Source organism: Chinchilla lanigera, unplaced genomic scaffold (assembly GCF_000276665.1).
Source record: "Chinchilla lanigera isolate Chin_1 unplaced genomic scaffold, ChiLan1.0 scaffold00065, whole genome shotgun sequence".
Classification (NCBI taxonomy): Eukaryota; Metazoa; Chordata; class Mammalia; order Rodentia; family Chinchillidae; genus Chinchilla; species Chinchilla lanigera.
The window spans coordinates 7,219,302-7,226,824 of NW_004955466.1; positions in this window are offsets into that span (position 1 = coordinate 7,219,302).

The following is a 7,523-nucleotide window of genomic DNA, read 5'->3' on the forward strand; positions in this document are numbered from 1 at the left end:
GTACATCCTTATGAAATTACCAAATACCCAGAAAAAACCAGAACTTTAAAAGCAGTCACAGAAAGACAAAAAAATCACATATAAAGTTAAACTAATTGGAATCACAGCAGTTTTCTTGGTACAAACTCTAAATGCCAGAAGAATTTTGAGTGATGTCTTTCATGCCCTAACAGCGAACAAATTCCAACCTAGATTAACATATCCAGCAGGGCCACACTCAAATAGATGGAGAAATAAGATATTTCCCTGAAAAATACCATCTCAAAAGGTACATGAGTGCAAAACCAGCACTCCAGAATTTACTTAAGAATTTGCTTGACAGAAACATTGAAAATAACACAACTAAAAGACCAGAGGAAATGAAAACTTCAAGTAAAGTCAAAGGGTAAACAATAAAAGAATCAGAAAAAGAAAAACAAACAAGCCTTCAACGATAAAGGAAGCAATGATAACTAATAATAAATAATAAATAAAAATAGTCAATGCATCTCAATAATATCATTCAATGTTAATGGCCTCAACTTCCCAATTAAGATACATAGATTAGTGACTAGATCAAAAAAACAGAATCCAACAGTCTGTTCCATTCAAGAAACTCATTTAGTTAAAAAAGTTAGTCATAGTCCATAAATTAAAGTATGGAAAACAATATTTCATATACCAGTGCTCCAAAAGCAAGCAGGAGTAGCAGTTCTAATATCAGACATAGTAAAGGCCAAGCTAAAAATGAGACAAAGAAGGTCACTACACAATAGTTAAGGGAACAATCCAACAAGAAGGTATAACATTGATCAATATATATGCACTGAATACTGTAGCAGTTATCTTCATAAAACAAGAACTGATGAATTTAAAAGATCAAATAAATATTAACAGTCATAGTAGCAGATTTTAACACTACAATTTTGCAATAAGATAAATAAACTAAACAAGAAATCAATAAAGAAATATCAGAACTGAACTATACCCTTCAACATATGAATTTAATGTTTATTTACAGACTATTCAACCCCTCTACAATAGAGTATAATTTCTTTTCTGCAGCACATTGTATCTTTTCCAAAATAGATCACATACTAGTCCACAAAGCCTGCTTAAGTAAATTAAAAATAATTGAAATTTCCCCATGCATATTATCAGACCACTGTGCAGTGAAAATACAAATCAATAACAGAGAAAAATACAGAAATGGTAAAAGCCCCTGCAAAATTAATAACATCCTCCTAAGTAATCAGTGTGTCACAGAAGGAATCAAAGAAGAAATTTAAAACATTCTTAAAGTTAATGACAATGACTGTACAACTCAGTGAAACTGCTGAGAGACTATGAAAGCAGTTTTAAGAGGAAAATTCATCACAATCAATACTCACGTTAGGAAAACAAAGCAAGCTCAGATAAATAACTATGAAAAATCTTAAGATATGTGAAAAGCAACAAAAAACTAGTCCAAAAATCAAATTAATGAGGGAAATTGTAAAGGTGAGAGCAGAAGTCCACGAAATTGAGACTAAAAAATGCAAAAAAATCAATGAATTTAAGAGCTAGTTCTTTGAAAACATAAGTAAAATAGTACATTACCCGGACTTATCAGGAGAAAGAGAGAGAGAAGATATCAGTGCAATAGGAAACAAAACATATGAAATCACAGCAGGCACTGAAATCCAGAATATAGATAATAACTACTTTCAAAAAATGTATTCCAGCAAATGAGCAAATTTTGAAGAAATGGACAGATTCTTAGATTCATTCAAATTACCAAACCTAAACCATAAATATGCTTAACAACTGAATAGTAAGCTGAAGCTGTAAAATTGGCACATAATAAAGAACCTACCAATTAAAAAAAAAAAATACCAGGAGTTGATGGATTCACTGCTGAAATCCACAAAACCTTTAAGGACGCTATATCTCCAATACTCCTAAAGATGTTCAAAACTTGAAAGAGCTAGAGTGCTCCCAAATTTATTTATGGGAGCCATTATCTCCCCAATCCCTAAACCAGATAACAACTCAACTAAAAAAAGGAGAACTGCAGTGGACTTCCAAATTTCACAGAGGTTACTTTCCTAGAGCACACATAAATTGTAAAAAAACCCCACAAATTTCATATATGGTCAGAAAAGTTCCTATAAATTACTATTTTTTATAGCTTAACAATATATAAACAAACAAACAGTGGAACAGAATGTTAATTATATTAACGTTTAATATGCTAGTGTCCCACAGTTATGTAATGTAATGAAATACTGTATATAGTACTGCAATAATTTAATTTAAAATATTATAAAAATACTGTCCTGTAGTTCAGCCTTCTCCTGGAGTGTCTTAAGCTTCTTCTGGTGCTTAGGTTCATTGCCAAAAAACTTAAAATGTGCAGGACATTTTGGTGACATCTTAGGGATCTTTGAGCATTAACAACAACAAAACTGAGAACATTGGTGGTAGCTACATGTGACACAGCAATCCGTTATGGTGTATTATGTACAGGTTTTGACTCCCCAACATGACAGTAAAGTACACGTGCTGCAAACACGTACTAATAAAATAAAATGTTAAAAAGATACACACAAATGTAAACAAGGCAGCTCTTCATGTACTGGAAGGCTTAATATTGTTAAAATTTTTATACTACCTAAATCAATCTATGGAATTAATGTAATCATTGTCAATATCAAATTGATACTGTTTTCCACAAATTGAAAAGCACCCTAGAATTTATAAGCACTTTCAAGGAGCCAAGACTGGACAAAACAATCTTGAGAAAGAAGAGAGCTGGAGAGTTCACACTTTCTGATTTCAAAACGTACTACAAAGCTACCTTAATAAAAGCAGTGTAAAAAAAAAAATACAAGCAGTGTAATACTAGCAATATATAAACAAACAGACAAACAGTGGAACAAAAGACAGGTCTAAGTAATAAGCCCTCATCTAATGCTCAAATGCTCTTTCATAAAGATAGTAAGGCTAACAATGAAGAATATAGAGTCTTTTAAATAAATGGTATTGGGAACACCATCTAACCAGGTCCAAAGGAATGAAGGTGGCCTCTAACCCATCATTAAATACAAAGACCCGACACAAAATAAATCACACACCTAAATGTGAGACCTTAACCTTTAAAACTTGTAGAAGAAAATCTATTACACATTGGAGTTAGCGATGCTTTCTTTGAAATGATCCTGAAGACAGAGATAAAAAATTGGAACTCATGAAAATTTTAAAATTCAGGGCATTAAAAAGTAGTAGAGTAAAAAGGAAATCCACAGAATAGAATGCAACATTTGTAAATCAATTATGTAATCAGTTATTAACATCCACAATATATAGAGAATGCCCTAAACTACACAAAAACAAAAAAGTCAATCAAAAATTAGCAAAGCACCTAGACAGACATTTTCAAAGGAGATATGCAGATCACTGACAGACACATTAACAAGATGCTCAACATCATTAATCATTAGACAGTGGAAATCCAAACTACAAGATGGTAATCTCACACTCACTAGGATAACTACTACTACTGTTCCTAATACCAGTAATACTACTCAGCTTTTATGATAATGTAGAGAAATTAAAGTTCTTGTACACTGTTGTGAGAATGTAAAATCAATCTGATATTATGGAAAACACTACAGCCGTTGCATAAAAAATTAAAAGTAGGATTGTCATATGTTCTGGCAAGTCCAATTCTGAGTATTTACCTAAAAAGAGTTGGAAGTAGGGTGTTGAGATATTGCTACACTTGTGTTCATAATGTTATTATTCACAGCAGGTAAAATATGGAATCCTATCAAATGCACCTCCATGGATGAATGAATAAACAAAATGTGACATTTACACACAGAGTATTATCCAGGACTGAGCAACTTCGTTGAAGATAACAGTATGCAATGTAGCAACAATTGTTAATTCCTATCATTTTGCTTGAGGTCATGTGTCATTTTTGTGTTTTTTTGTGTTGTTTTGATTTTGTCTTCATGGTTGTTGTTTTGTTAGTTTTTTTTAATCTTTAAAATAAAAAAGAATGGAAATTCCAATTTATGCTATAATATCCACAGAGCTTGAAGGTACGATAGCAAGTGAAATAAACCCGTCACAAAAATACCCACAAATGCTTGATAATTATACTTACATAAGCTGATTAGAATAATCCAAATCATGGAGACAAAAAGAAGAATGGTGTTGGCAAAGTGCTTGGATAAGGGAGGGAAAGGCAGTTATTGTTTAATGGGTATAAAGTTTCAGTTTTACATGATGAAAAGAGTAACAGATGGATGTTAGTGATGGCTGTAGTGTTATGACCATGTGAAGGGTACACTGAAAAGAGTTAAATTGGTAAGTGTGGGTTTATGAAGTTTTATCACAGTAAAAACAATTTTTTACAAAACCACAAACGTTGTGGAATTATAGCGATGGAGCACAATATGAAGACTAATAGCTATGTGAGTGTACCCGTTGTTAAAATGATTTGAAAATGGAATGTTTATACTCCCATAAGTCAGCCAATTCAATGAACGCGGAACTAGAAACACTTCAATTTGAATAAAGCAGTCAAATGAAAGGTAGAGAGTTTTGACTCAGGATAAATCTATAAATATGCTTAGCTGATACTTAAAATGACATCTTAAGTGCTTAGGTCCTTGTGCAATGCCAAGAACTTACATTAGCCTCATCTTAACTTTAATATACCTGATTACATATGTCTCTTTGTATATCATTTCAACATCATTAATAGTTTCTTCCTTTATCCTCCTGAGGAAAAGTCCTAGCAATATCAGAAGTGATTGTTTTGAAGAAATTTTTCCATTTTAGGCAGAATACCTTAATGCATAACATGCATCAGTCAACAAACACATTGCTTATTACTTTCTGGAAAAACAGCTTTCTTGCAAAACAATGCAATACTATTTGTTTCTTTTGTTAAAATATACACCACAGAGGAAAGAAATGGCTTTTCTCTTACAGAAATAGGGCTGATTACAAGCTATTGCTTGGTTTAACTACCTTTGCAGATTAAGTGTAGTAATCATCAGTGCAGTAGAGTATAAGTAGCTCTTACATACTAAGAAAACTAAGTTTGGTCTAAGTGGTTAACTATAATAGTAATGTTCACTTTTCCAGTCCTTGTTAGACTGTAATATGGAGGGTGTTACACTTACCAACCTTTCTTACAATCTTAACGAGAAGGATATCTAACTGAAGTACTGCAAATAATTGCATTTCTGTTTTGCTCATACTTACTTTAGTAGTATCATGTTCCCAGTTTTCCCATGAGACTGCACACAATATTGCACAGATATTCTCTTTCTCAAACACTCATGAACTGAACACATATACCTGGCAAACATACTTTTCTCCTTGCCATTATACATAATGAGCTTAAAACAACCTGACTAAATTGTGAATGTGTAGCATCAGTGAGAATCAATTACCAGGTGACACAAATTACAAAAAAGAGTAGGCAAGTTGCAAGGCACTTTGAGAAATAGATGGTCAATTGCTTGATTTCATCTTTAGGACTTGTATGCTTGGAGAAATGGGTACCTTACAAAAGAAGTGACCGAACTTTGAATAAACACATCCAAACACTCACTGAGGAAAACATAATCTATGAACTATCCAGCACAGGGAAAGTTACAATCGTAAGTTTGACATGATGGGAAAGTTTGTGTGACTGACTTTTCTACTCTTTAATTTTTTTCTCTTTCTCTTTTTTAATGATCTTTAAATATTGTTTACTATGCCATCTTCTCTCATGAAATTTTGGCATGATGATTTAATTTACCCCTAGGGTTTCATATTATAGAAAACCTAAAATCTTTTATTTCAAAACAAAACTTGAAACCTCAATTTCAGACCATCTGCTGAACACTTGAATATTACTGGCAATTGCAAACACAAAAATAAAGTGGTCTGAAACTCGGAAGTAAACACTGCAGGTAGGAATCATTCCCATGTTCTGCAGAGAAATGCATAGCACCAGAACCAGAGTACTAACACTAAGAATGGAAAGGAGTGTAAAAATGAAAGAAATATTTATAAAATTGAAGTTTCATGACATTGATAACTCTTACCCACTGAAGAAACGGAGAAGAAATATCTGACTGCATAGAGGGAAAATGGGAAAAGACAATACAAGAAATTAAAACAGATAATGAAAACATTTCCAGAACCGGAGATTGAAATGTCAGACTGTAAAATAAAATATATCCTATCCTTCCATTTTGACAAATACTCTCTTGGAAAAAAAGTAGAAAATCTGTATAGAGCTGAAGCATGACTGACATAGACTCTGTTGAAAATCAGCAAGATGTCAAGGAGGAAGTGGCCTTGGCATTTGTGAGCCACATGGGATATTTTTTCAACTAGCAATGTTTGGATGAAATCTGAGACAGAAAATTCTAAGCTTTAGTAGAAACAATGGCCATAGAAGATATAACTCTGTGAGTACAGGTATAACAAAGGGAGGAAGGGTAGTAAGTGAAAAATATAAGATCTGTTTTATGATTGTTCTGTACTCATTAGCTACTTGGTTTTCAACTTGTTGCAACTTCCTACACATTTCAAAATACCATAAGCTCATCAAAAATATATGATTAATAAAATGCACAAGATAATTTAACCCTTGCAAGTCTATTAATGTAAGAATGATTTAGATGAGAACTTGATGTGGCATCTGTTTTACCAGTTTTTATAGTCTTACAAAATGGCTTTGGACGAAAACTGAAGCAATATATATCCATGGTGGGAAATGCTTCATAGGTAGAAATTAGAACACAGTTGCCTGGTCTGGAATTTTACCAGACCACTCCAGTTAACATTTCCCTCAGGGACTCAAAGGAATCGCCCACATCGGCACAGTTAAAAGCAGCAAGCTAATTTAGGCATCTTTAATGTTACTGCCAGTGCACCCATTTGTACCACCTGCAATGAGGCAGGGGAATGGGGTAGGTTGAATGCAAAACAGGCTGCCTAATGGTACATTTTTTTTTCAGCCCTTCAATACATTTTTTTTTCATAATGCTAGGTTTCTAAAATGGGTAAAGGTAGGTCAGCACCACAAGCATTGTCTTCATTTCATCTATAAAATTATTAAGAACACTGTTATCTGTGATAGCACATCAATGTCTTGGAATCAATAGTTACATTTAGAACAATGGATGCATGTCATAGATGCATACATTGCCCAGTTCACATTGAGAATTAACTTCTATGTAGAAAATTAAGGGATTTAAAAGTCACAATCTTTTGAGTTAGTATAGGTATAAGAGTATAAGTGGTATTATTAATAACAAGTTTGATAGATTGCAAAAATTGTGGAAATTTACTTCAGTGCTTTGCTTCTTCTTCTATACAATTAGTGTCTCACTAGCCTTATCTTCTACCGTATGGATAAAGTTGACACTTCTTCCTATGTACTACTCTGTTTTCTCACATGCCCTTCTAATATTGTAAGTAGTATACATATTATAGCTAACTGCTTCTAGTTTTCCCCTCTAGACTCTGAACAGTTTGGGAATGGA